Source organism: Heteronotia binoei, chromosome 7, assembly GCF_032191835.1.
Source record: "Heteronotia binoei isolate CCM8104 ecotype False Entrance Well chromosome 7, APGP_CSIRO_Hbin_v1, whole genome shotgun sequence".
NCBI lineage: Eukaryota > Metazoa > Chordata > Lepidosauria > Squamata > Gekkonidae > Heteronotia > Heteronotia binoei.
The window spans coordinates 125593363-125606089 of record NC_083229.1 but is presented as its reverse complement, the minus strand read 5'-3'; the positions used below and the strand labels follow the sequence as shown (position 1 = coordinate 125606089).

The window sequence follows — 12727 nt, the reverse complement described above, 5'->3', positions numbered from 1 at the left end:
ACCCCTGATGTAGCCAATCCTCCTGGAGCTTCCAGTAGGCCCTGTACGAAGAGCCCTGTAAGGAATTCTAACAGGACCTCCTTTGCCTATTAGGCCACACACCCCTGATGTAGCTAATCCTCCTGGAGCTTCCAGTAGGCCCTGTACGAAGAGCCCTGTAAGGAATTCTAGCCGGACCTCCTTTGCCTATTAGGCCACACACCCCTGATGTAGCCAATCCTCCTGGAGCTTCCAGTAGGCCCTGTACGAAGAGCCCTGTAAGGAATTCTAGCAGGACCTCCTTTGCCTATTAGGCCACACCCCCCTGATGTAGCCAATCCTCCTGGAGCTTCCAGTAGGCCCTGTACGAAGAGCCCTGTAAGGAATTCTAGCAGGAACTCCTTTGCCTATTAGGCCACACACCCCTGATGTAGCCAATCCTCCTGGAGCTTACAGCAGGCCCTGTACGAAGAGCCCTGTAAGGAATTCTAGCAGGACCTCCTTTGCCTATTAGGCCACACACCCCTGATGTAGCCAATCCTCCTGGAGCTTACAGTAGGCCCTGTACTAAGAGCCCTGTAAGGAATTCTAGCAGGACCTCCTTTGCCTATTAGGCCACACACCCCTGATGTAGCCAATCCTCCTGGAGCTTACAGCAGGCCCTGTACAAAGAGCCCTGTAAGGAATTCTAGCAGGACCTCCTTTGCCTATTAGGCCACACACCCCTGATGTAGCCAATCCTCCTGGAGCTTACAGCAGGCCCTGTACTAAGAGCCCTGTAAGGAATTCTAGCAGGACCTCCTTTGCCTATTAGGCCACACACCCCTGATGTAGCCAATCCTCCTGGAGCTTACAGCAGGCCCTGTACGAAGAGCCCTGTAAGGAATTCTAGCAGGACCTCCTTTGCATATTAGGCCACACATCCTTGATGTAGGCAATCCTCCTGGAGCTTACAAGCAGAAAAGGAAACACCGATCCGGGCTGAATCTATTCCTGCGGCTCTGAACAGGAATTCTAAGCAAACGCTGGAAAAGGGAATGACAAAACCGCCTGCACTGGAAGGCGCGCTGGTTTGTTGTCGTTACTGGAGTCTCGTATCTTCATTGGGCTTTAAAGAAGTGACCTTTTCATTTTTCGTGCCTACAGGAGCAACTGAACACAAGAAACAGTCACCATGGGAGTGAGAGAGACTGAGTCCTTGAAGTTCTAATTTGATTTGATGAAAGGAACTGTAATTCTGTACTTCTTGACTGTAATCACAGACACTGAATAAAGCACAGTAGAAGTAGAAGAAGATATTGGATTGGGGAGGGACAGTGGCTCAGTGGTAGAGCATCTGCTTGAGAAGCAGAAGGTCCCAGGTTCAATCCCTGGCATCTCCAAAAAAAGGGCCAGGCAAATAGGTGTGAAAAACCTCAGCTTGAGACCCTGGAGAGCCGCTGCCAGTCTGAGAAGACAATACTGACTTTGATGGACCAAGGGTCTGATTCAGTATAAGGCAGCTTCATATGTTCATATATCCCGTCCTCCACTCCGAAGAGACTCAGAGCGGCTCACAATCTCCTTTCCCTTCCTCCCCCACAACAGACACCCTGTGAAGTAGATGAAGATATTGGATTTATATCTCGCCCTCCACTCCGAAGAGTCTCAGAGTGGCTCACAATCTCCTTTACCTTCCTCCCCCACAACAGACATCCTGTGAGGTAGATGAAGATATTGGATTTATATAATAATAATAATAATAATAATAATAATAATAATAATAATAATAATAATAATAATAATAATAATAATAATAATAATAATAATAATAAATTTATTCTTATATCCCGCCCTCCCCCGCCGAAGCGGGCTCAGGGCAGCTCTGAGGCAGCTCTTATATCCCACCCTCCACTCTGAAGAGTCTCAGAGCGGCTCACAATCTCCTTTACCTTCCTCCCTCACAACAGACACCCTGTGAGGTAGATGAAGATATTGGATTTATATCCCGCCCTCCACTCCGAAGAGTCTCAGAGCAGCTCACAATCTCCTTTACCTTCCTCCCCCACAACAGACACCCTGTGAGATAGATGAAGATATTGGATTTATATCCCGCCCTCCACTCCGAAGAGTCTCAGAGCAGCTCACAATCTCCTTTACCTTCCTCCCCCACAACAGACACCCTGTGAGGTGGGTAGGGCTGAGAAAGCTCTCACAGTAGCTGCCCTTTCATGGATAACCTCTGCCAGAGCGATGGCTGACCCAAGGCCATGCTAGCAGGTGCAAGTGGAGGAGTGCGGAATCAAGCCCGGTTCTCCCAGTAAAATCCAGTTGTAAAGTGCATTGAAAGTGGATTGAAAGTGCATTATTTAGTGTGTGCGATCCCAGCCCTTATGTATTATTCAGGAGGGGCATGTATGTTTGAAATGTGATACAATATACTTGTTAAATATTTTGGTGTCACAATAGTGGACAGATACGCAGGGCTTTTTTTTTTTTAGCAGGACTGCACAGGAACGCAGTTCCAGCTGGCTTGATATCAGGGTGTGTGGCCAAATGCAAATAATTTCCTGCTGGGCTTTTTCTATATATATATAAAAAAAGCTCTATGTGAAAATATGGTGCCATCAGGGTGTGTGGCCTAATATGCAAATGAGTTCCTTCTGGGCTTTTCCTACAAAATCAGAGCCCTGCACATTCTTAAGATTTAAAATGCTTAAATTGACACAGAGGCTTATTTGCACTCTGACATTGCAGTGGTTCTTTATCTTGTTGCCTGTTTCACACTGAAACCCTAACGTTGGTAGCCCCTAGAGGAAATGGCAGCTTCGGAGAGTGGACTCTTTGGCATGCGGTCCTTGCTGAGTTCCCTCCCCTTCTGAAGCCCAGACCCGGAATTTCTCACATCCTTCACATTCACCTCCACATCTCCAGGAATTTCTCAACATGGAGTTGGCAGCCCTAGCTACAATACGGATGGGAGTTTCTGAACTTCGGGCTTTTTGAGTTTCTGAACTTCAGGTTTTCCAGTCCTGTTTATGGAAGGTGCAAGACCAGGGGGAACTGGCAGAACAAGCTCAGCAGGAACTCATTTGCATATTAGACCACACCCCCTGATGTCACCATTGTTTCGCATAGGGCTTTTTTGTAGAAAAAGCCCAGCAGGAACTCCTTTGCATATGAAGCTACACCCTCTGGCTGTCAGCATATGCTTGCTAGTAAGACTTCAAGCTGGAGTCTAATGCACATGATCTGTGACAGTTCCAGACAGCTTCCCTTTGCATGAGCAAGCTGGTTCTGTCCAGAGGACTTGTGCTTATGCAGAATGACTCAGCACTGTGTGCTGATTGGTGCTTGTATATAGCTATATGCATATAACTGGGAAGAGTCTATGCACTGTGTCTCTGCTCTCGAATGTGTTGTCTGGCGAAGCACTTTGTCCCAGTGTATACCAGAACAACTATAACTTGTATATCTGTAAAAAGGGGAGGGACGGTGGCTCAGTGGTAGAGCATCTGCTTGGGAAGCAGAAGGTCCCAGGTTCAATCCCTGGCATCTCCAAAAAAGGGTCCAAGCAAATAGGTGTGAAAAACCTCAGCTTGAGACCCTGGAGAGCCACTGCCAGTCTGAGAAGACAATACTGACTTTGATGGACCAAGTGTCTGATTCAGTAGAAGGCAGCTTCATATGTTCAATATGTTCAAATAAATGTAAATAGTTAGATATTGGATTTATATCCCGCCCTCCACTCCGAAGAGTCTCAGAGCGGCTCACAATCTCCTTTACCTTCCTCCCCCACAACAGACACCCTGTGAGGTGGGTGGGGCTGGAGAGGGCTCTCACAGCAGCTGCCCTTTCAAGGACAACCTTTGCCAGAGCTATGGCTGACCCAAGGCCATCCCAGCAGCTGCAAGTGGAGGAGTGGGGAATCAAACCCGGTTCTCCCAGATAAGAGTCCACACACTTAACCAATACACCAAACTGGCTCTAGTTAGCACAAGTCAGAGTGCTGTATATTCTTCAGCCTCACAAGCCCAGAGCATACCAGCGAATACGCCAACACTGACACCAAGCCGGCCGGAACTGTGTTCCTGTGTGTTCCTGCTCAAAAAAAAAAAAAGCCCTGTGCAAGACTAATACGCATGCTGCTGAAACACGGTCATGGGCTTGCATTAAGGACAAATATGAAAACGTGGACAAATGTATATACGTCTCCTGCAAAATCTAGAAAGCCATCTCTAGGCCCCTCTTTAGGCTATGATAAAGAAGAAAGACCCAGAACAAGCCACATTCTGAACAGCTGGGGAAATCTAAAAATCCATGCCCAATCATATCCAGCCATCAGCTAGAGAAACTCTATATCTCTAGCTCTGGACTACTCAAGAGAGCTTTTTTGCAAAGGTAATAGAGTTGCAACACACACAATGGTTTACAGACTTGCTTGGGAAAATGATTTAGGACTGTGGTGCTGTGTTCAGCTTACTGTACTACATAACTTTTGCCCTGGCTTACTCTGTGTAATCTACCATTAGTCCCTGTGTGAAAAGTGGACTATGAATAATATAAGTAAATGAATAAATATACTTATATTTCTGTCCAGATTTTTAAGGACTCTACTGTTGAGCCAAGTGTATTGACTGTTACTTCGCTGAACACTCTGCTTTTCGCCCCAAACATCTCACAGTGAAATACATGGGGTTCGTTTTCTCTGTTCTGTGATGTAGGCATGAGCATGAATGGCAAAGGTCTGACTCATAGATTCATAGAGTTGGAAGGGATCTCCAGGGCCATCTAGTCCAACCCCCTGCACAATGCGGGAAACTCAGAAATACCTCCCCCTAAATTCACAGGAAGAGAGCCCCGTGGCACAGTGTGTTAAAAGCTGCAGTACTGCAGTCCTAAGCTCTGCTCACGACTTGAGTTCGATCCCCGGCAGTAGCTGGGTTTTCAGGTAGCCGGCTCGAGGTTGACTCATCCTTCCATCCTTCCGAGATCGGTCAAATGAGTCCCCAGCTTGCTGGGGGGGAAGCGTAGATGACTGGGGAAGGCAATGGCAAACCACCCTGTAAAAAGTCTGCCGTGAAACCGTTGTGAAAGCAACATCACCCCAGAGTCGAAAATGACTGGTGCTTGCACAGGGGACTACCTTTACCTTTTTAAATTCACAGGATCCTCATTGCTGTCAGATGGCCATCTAGCCTCTGTTTAAAAACCTCCAAGGAAGGAGAGCCCACCACCTTCTGAGGAAGCCTGTTCCACTGAGGAACCGCTTGAACGGTCAGGAAGTTCTTCCTATTGCCCCCCCAGGCGGAATAACGAGGCAGACACAAGGTTGGGTTAAAGGGCCACTTTATTAACTCAACGGCAAGGGCAAAACATGGGGACAGGTCAAGCCAGGGGTCAACCGGACCACCTCCATGACCTGAAACTGGGCGAGCCCCCAAAGCCCCGGGTGTGAGCCAACTCAACGGCTCAGACCCGGCCGGCCCGGCAACTTAATCACCGCGCACCTGAGCTCCACCATCCCCACAGACAGCAGCCTGGGATGCGGCCGCTCACACGTGCCGGGATCATCAGACTCCCTGGAGGCAACCTTGGGCCGTACAGCTTGCGGTTCCCCAGGACAGTCATGCACCAAATGGCGCGATGCTACGGGAGCTCACCAATCCCCAAAACATAATGCCAACCACAAACTGCCAGTGACCGAACTAAATAAAGGCACCGCCTAACCAATAGCCAACACCACATATCAGCAGTACAGGGTAGGCAAAAACACCCCCAGAAATGGCCAATCCTCTGAGGGCGAAAAATTCCTACCCGGCCCCAATAAATAGGCGACCAGCCTCTGCCTGTACTGCGTGAAGGGCGGGCGGGCGGGCGGGCCGAGAGCGATTTTCTGCTGCGTATGAGGGGGCGGGAGCAGCCTTTTAAGGCTGCTCCTCACCCCCTCCCATCTAGACTATCCCATTGCCTCTCATCCGCGCGGGGAGGCAATGGGCGGCCCCCAGCCTCAGCAGTCTATGGACTGCTCGGCTGGGAAGGGGCCGAATTGCCCCCCCCAGGCGGAATAACGAGGCAGACACAAGGTTGGGTTAAAGGGCCACTTTATTAACTCAACGGCAAGGGCAAAACATGGGGACAGGTCAAGCCAGGGGTCAACCGGACCACCTCCATGACCTGAAACTGGGCGAGCCCCCAAAGCCCCGGGTGTGAGCCAACTCAACGGCTCAGACCCGGCCGGCCCGGCAACTTAATCACCGCGCACCTGAGCTCCGCCATCCCCACAGACAGCAGCCTGGGATGCGGCCGCTCACACGTGCCGGGATCATCAGACTCCCTGGAGGCAACCTTGGGCCGTACAGCTTGCGGTTCCCCAGGACAGTCATGCACCAAATGGCGCGATGCTACGGGAGCTCACCAATCCCCAAAACATAATGCCAACCACAAACTGCCAAGGACAGCGCCAAGCCTCTGCTTAGGCCGCTGAACCCCCAAACTATAAAACCCGCAACAGCCCTTGCCGTAAGTCATTTAAAAACAGCTCATTGCCCTTTTCTGACAAGTGCACCCCGTCATTCCGATATAATTCTGGCAAACTGGAGAGAATCAAGGGATGGGGCACAAACTCCCCAAGCCCGCCGAACAGGGCCTTACGCACCGCCCGGTTGGCTTTTATTCTGGCGCGCTCCAGACCTTCAGGGTCCCACGCCGTCCGCCAAACGCGGCGCGGCAACATGGCAGACCACAAAAGAAGGACGCCCGGCCACCGACTCCTTATCAATGCCAAATCCTCTTGAGCCTGAATGGAAAGGGCCCTGCCCTTAATCAGACCCAAGTCGTTCTCGCCCAGATGAATTACCAGAATCTGCGGAGGAGGGCCAACCCGCTCCCTGAATAGTAGAGGCAGGAGCCCAGGCCACCTCATTCCCCGGCGGCCTAGCCAGGTGATTACCGCTCTGTCGCTAAGGCCCAGCTGCGAGCCGATCGCCGTCCGACGGGCCTGGTGTGCAGCCCAAAAGACAATGCTGTGGCCACAGATAAGGATCCTCCTCCTCTCATCGCCAGCCACAGCCCCTAGAAGAAAAAACTATTAGAACTGAAAACCATACAACACATCACATCAGCCAAAGTTATACAAAATTAACGAAGAAGACAAAAGAAACGGCCCTATGGCCTCAAAGGCCTAACATAAGTTCGATAGGCTCCAGACTTCCACCGCCCAACCCGGCGGATATCATCCCCCCCGTATCCAAGCGCTGCAGCTGTAGAAGCCGCACCGATTCTGAAAGAATGGGTACCAAATTTTTGGCCACCAAGGCCCAGACGTTGCAATGCCCGGCTGGTGATGGCCCAAAATTGGTACTTAGTCAAGGGGGCCCCGTCGGCATGGCGAAAAAGAGGGCCATCCGATGTGCCGCGCAGCTCAAGGTAAAGTCTCATTGCCACAACCGGGCATAACTCCCCTTCCGCACAAGACCCAATCCTAACCGTGCAGCCATGCTGCTTCTGGTCGGTCTTAGAACGGCGGACTCTAAACTCCACCCGGTCGCTGAATAAGGAAACATCCCTAAACTGCAGGGCCCTTGCGGAACCGTCGTTATTTGAAAGAGTAACCAGCTCGGACACCCTGAAGGCCCCAAAAAAGGCAGTCAATGAGGCGCCATGAAAGAGCGCCTCCTCGTAAGCTGACCCGCAAACCTGAGCCCAAGAAGCCCGCAGCCCCCGCAGAATAGATGGCGAGATGGGCTGCCTCCCATCAGCCCTGGGGCCGGCTTCCCGGGACCAACCCTCAAACATCTTCTGGATGCGAAAGTCCTTAGTGACATCGCGGTGCCCCCTGGCCTTACTTGTAAAAGCAAGGGCTGCCATCTGGCCTCGAATGGACCTAACGGACAAACCTCGTTGTTTCTGATGAACACAGAATTGCAGCAGCTGATCAACAGGGATCGGCCATACTTCCTGTAAACCTGCCCCCCTTCTAAACGACAAAAACTGGCTAGCCGCCCGGTCATACGACCTTTTAGTGCTGGGCGCTATGGCCAGCTGTATCGCCCGGCTCACTTCTTCCCTCCAATCTGCCATAACTCTGCCGGGATGCGCTCGGGCGACAGGTCGGCCTCCGGGGCTAACTGGCGGAAACGGTCCATCTGTTGGCGAGACAGAGCGTCCGCCACCCCGTTACAAATGCCGGGAACGTGCTTAGCCAAAAACAGTATATTTAACTTTAAACAACGTAAGGTAAATGCCCTAACGAGGCGCATAACTGCCGGGGACTTAGAAGTTAATCTATTGACGACATGGACAACGGCCATGTTGTCACACCAGAAGTGAACCGTGCTATTGGCAAGGGCGTCGCCCCAAAGAAACACTGCAACGACAATAGGAAAAAACTCCAGGAAGGTAAGGTTCCGACACAATTCGGTGCCCAACCAGTCCTGTGGCCAATGCTCGGCACACCCGTGCCCCCTAAAATAAACACCAAAACCAATGGACCCGGCAGCGTCAGAAACTATCTGCAACTCAGCTTCGAGCTGCATGTCTCTGCGCCAAAAGGAAATGCCATTAAAATCCTGCAGAAATGTCTCCCATACAGCCAGGTCCTCACGCATTTCTCTAGTGACTCGGGTAAAATGATGGGGCAAGCGCAGATTAACCATACCATCACAAAATTGCCGTAAAAAGGCCCTGCCGGGAGCCACCACTTTACAGGCAAAATTCAAGTGCCCAACCAGCTGTTGCAACTCCAATAAGGTGACCTTGCGCTTTAACAAAACAGCACGGATTCGGGCTAGAAGACTAAGGCGCTTGTCCTCGGGCAACCTAGAGAACTGGCGCACCGTGTCAAGCTCGATGCCCAGAAAAGTTAGAACCGTGGCCGGACCCTCAGTCTTCTCAGGAGCCAGCGGTACCCCTAGTTCCTTGGCCAAATCCTCAAAAGCCGTTAACAAAAACAGGCACTGGCCCGCCCCCGCGGGGCCCACAAAAAGAAAATCGTCCAAATAATGAACGGTATCCCGGATTCCCGTCCTGAACTGCAAGGCCCATTCCAAAAAGGAACTAAAACGCTCAAACGCCGAACAAGAAACTGAACACCCCATGGGGAGGGCCCTATCCACATAGTAACTTCCTTCAAAGGCAAAACCAAGTAAATCAAAGTCACCAGGGTGAACTGGGAGGAGGCGAAAGGCCGATTTTATATCACACTTCGCCAACTCCGCACCGGGCCCACACCGCCGAACTATCTGGACCGCCCGGTCAAATGAAGTGTATTTAACCGAGCACAACTCCGCTGGGATGGCGTCATTCACAGATCGCCCCCTGGGGTAAGAAAGATGGTGAATCAATCGGTATTCACCTGCTGCTTTCTTAGGTACAACTCCCAGGGGGGACACACGCAAATTCGGCAGGGGCGGGGACTTAAACGGGCCTAACACACGGCCTTCAGCACATTCCTTACTAATCTTTTTCCGAACAATACTCTCCAAACCCTTAACTGAACGCAAATTGGAGGAAAAAACTTGAGAACGAGGGCCTTCGAATGGGATTCTAAATCCCACCGAGAACCCCTCAGCGAGGTAACGCGCATCGTCCCTACGAGGGTAACGTTCCAACCACTGCCTAAGAACCCTCAGACGAATGGGGCTGGGGCCCCTTTGGAGGGTGCTGCCCAGCCCCGCCACCAGTCCGCTTGATGGGCCAGCGCTGCTTTGATCTGGTGCAAGCCGTGAAGGCGTGAGGGCCCGCGCAAATCGGGCACTCGTGTTTGTATTTACATGCCTTCCTGGAGCACGAACCTTGGGAGGTGAACTCCCAGCAAAGCAGCCGTGGTTGAACCGACTGCCCCGCGGCTGCGCGGGCGCCAGAAAAGGATGTTACAGATGACTTTTGCACCAAATGACCACTGTCGGATCGCTCCCCCACATTTGGTTTTGCAGGCGCCATGAGTTGCAGCCAAAGCTGCTGATTAATTTGGTTCCATTGAAGGAAAGGATTAACAGCCGCGCGCATGCGGAACTGCTCATCATACTGGAGCCACGCCCTGCCAGCAAAGTCGTTATAAGCGCGATATATAATATCGCAATACTGAAACAATGGGGCTGCTCTCCACGGCTGGGCCCTAGCAATGACGCCCGCATAAATAAGAAAACCGGGCAACCAATTCGCCCACGTTCTGTCAACTTTACGACGCTTGAGCTTCTCTTTATCCTTCTCATCAAGCTCATCCTTCGATTTTTTTTCAAGTTCTCTATATAACAGGCTGAATACGTCTACGTATTCGCCTTTCAAGATTTTTTCCCTTGTGGCAGCGGTGAGGTGGTCACCCAGAGGCATGGCCGGGTCACCAAAAGGCACAGCATGAAAGTCCAAAGAACCGTAAGGGATAGGCGGGTGAGGCGGAAACCCCCAAAGTGTCCCCAGTTGCCCGGACCACGGAAAAGACGTGGACTGGGCTTGTTGCCAACCCCAAGGTGGCACAGATACAGCCGGCCCGTGGCCACCCAACCCAAGACTGCCACCAAAACCATCGCTTCCAGGCGCCGCCCCCCACAGAAGGCCTGAACTAACAGGCGTGGGGCCTGATGGAGCAGCACTCACCTGAGGTAGTGAACTGGGACCCGAAGGACCCCCGACAGGTGGAGCTGCCCCCAAATAAGTAGCCACTACACCATGGGTTCCTCCCATTGGTCTGGCGACTGAAGCCACATTGGGACCCAATGGGCCCCACGGCCATGCCGCCCCCTGCTGTGGCGTGGGAAACTTACCTTCCCCAACAGGAGGCACCACCACCACCGCATCAGGCTCTTCGCTCTGCTCCTCTTCCTGCAGGACTCCCTCCTTGGACCCACCACTGGCTCCTTCGGCTTCCTGCAATACAGAAAGGCGAGCCAGCACCTCCTTCTGAAAGGAAATAGTGGCCGCTCTGCCGGATCCTAACAAGCCTGAGGCCCTACGAGAAGGGCCCGCCACGCCCCTTGCTTCCTCCAAGGCCGCTAATTGGGACATAATGGCCTGCCTTGTTTGCGCCTCGTCACCATCCTCCAGCGGGGGCGCCTCAGGGGAAGGTCTCTTGGCCGGTCGCTTGGCAGGCTGTTTGCCCTTCTTATTGCCCTGTCCCTTCCTAGGGGCCATAGTAATTAATCGCCTATTACAGTATTTTTTTTTTTTTTTTGAAATTCTCCCACTAAAGCCCACTGGCCGAGACACCCGTCCAATGGCACGGGGGCCTCCAGTAAAATTATGGGCGGTGGGGAAGGGGCCTGGAACCAACACACCGGTAGGGCTGCTGGCAAGAGACCACCGAAGACGTCAGGCACCTTTAAGCCACCCACAACAAGGACAGCTAGCACACCAGCCCCTTATAAGCCAAGAGGCTGGGGCTAAAGGAATGAAAAAAGGGGGGGGGCGTCAGCAAACGCCCAAGCCAAAGCAAAATGAAGGGGGATCCACCCGCGGCACGCCCACGCACCCTAAAACCCCCAATGGGCTGATCAATAAAAGGAACGCCGCTAGGGCCCTCCCCCGACAAAAGGAAAACAGCGACGCAGCCGCCGCAAGAGCCCGCGGCCCAGCGGACGGCTCCCGGCCTCACAAGGCCTGACGCGGACGAGGGAGGGGAGGGGGGGGGTAAACCCAACAAGAAAACGCGCCGCTTGAAGGCCTCACGACAGTCCCAAGCCCAGCCTCTCTGACGCGTCAACCAACGGCCGCGTCCAACAGATGCTGCAGCCGCACCGGCTCCGACCTCCGCTCCCGACAGGCCAGACCGCAACGCTCTCAGGAGGCCCGCAGCAGATAACAGCCACAGTAAGTGCCTACTCGGGCCGAGAGCGATTTTCTGCTGCGTATGAGGGGGCGGGAGCAGCCTTTTAAGGCTGCTCCTCACCCCCTCCCATCTAGACTATCCCATTGCCTCTCATCCGCGCGGGGAGGCAATGGGCGGCCCCCAGCCTCAGCAGTCTATGGACTGCTCGGCTGGGAAGGGGCCGAAATGTCGAGCCGAACACTCTTTTGACTCATGCAATTCCAGAAGCTTTTCACCTAGGAACCTGAATTTGAGATTCCCGTGTTGGGATTAAAGTTATTCCAAAGCCTCCCCCCCCCTCCCCTGAATTCAGTCCATTTTTTGTCCCCAAGCCCAGCTGGCAAAAGCCAAGAATCTAACACTTTTATGAAGTGATGGATTTCGCTTTATAAGCTGGGAGAATGTTGTCATCCAGCAGAAAGCAAGCAATAAAAAGAGATACACGTAACAGAACTTTATTATGACGTTAAACCGTCATCGTATTTCATTAAGCCGATGCTCTGAGGCATGTTCAAGTTTACAGCCAGCAAAGTAACTTACTGAAATCTAAAAGGCTCCCTCTGTTTTATTGAAAGGGGGGGGGGCGTTGTGAGCAGGACACATCATTTTGAAAGGGATAAATAAGCAACATCAAATCCTGCCATTTGGAGGCTAAATAAAATCTTGTAAAAAAGACTTTTAGAATCATAAACGAGATTATTTATGTGTAGGGGACATTTTGCCAATAAGTAACAAGCTAGCCACACATTTTGACATGAATTCCATGGGCTCAGAGCACGTCTGACGTTCTTATCACCTCTTCTTGTTATCCATGATGCTATACAGGGGTCATTTTGTAGGGAAAAAAAGGTGCCGGAGCTCATGAGCACAACTCATTTGCCTATGCCCCACACCCCTGACATCACCGGAAGATGGACTAAATTCTATCAGCTCAGCATCTACCTTCAAATGCTTCTTGAGTTATCG

At 51.9% G+C, this 12727-nt stretch overlaps 1 non-coding gene across 1 annotated transcript; it reads left to right on the top strand.

Moving 5' to 3' along the window:
• The first annotated feature begins 1290 nt into the window (after positions 1-1290).
• On the top strand, positions 1291-1361 carry TRNAL-GAG (transfer RNA leucine (anticodon GAG)). The gene has a single exon. It is a non-coding gene; the product is annotated as a tRNA-Leu (tRNA).
• Positions 1362-12727: the final 11366 nt, after the last annotated feature.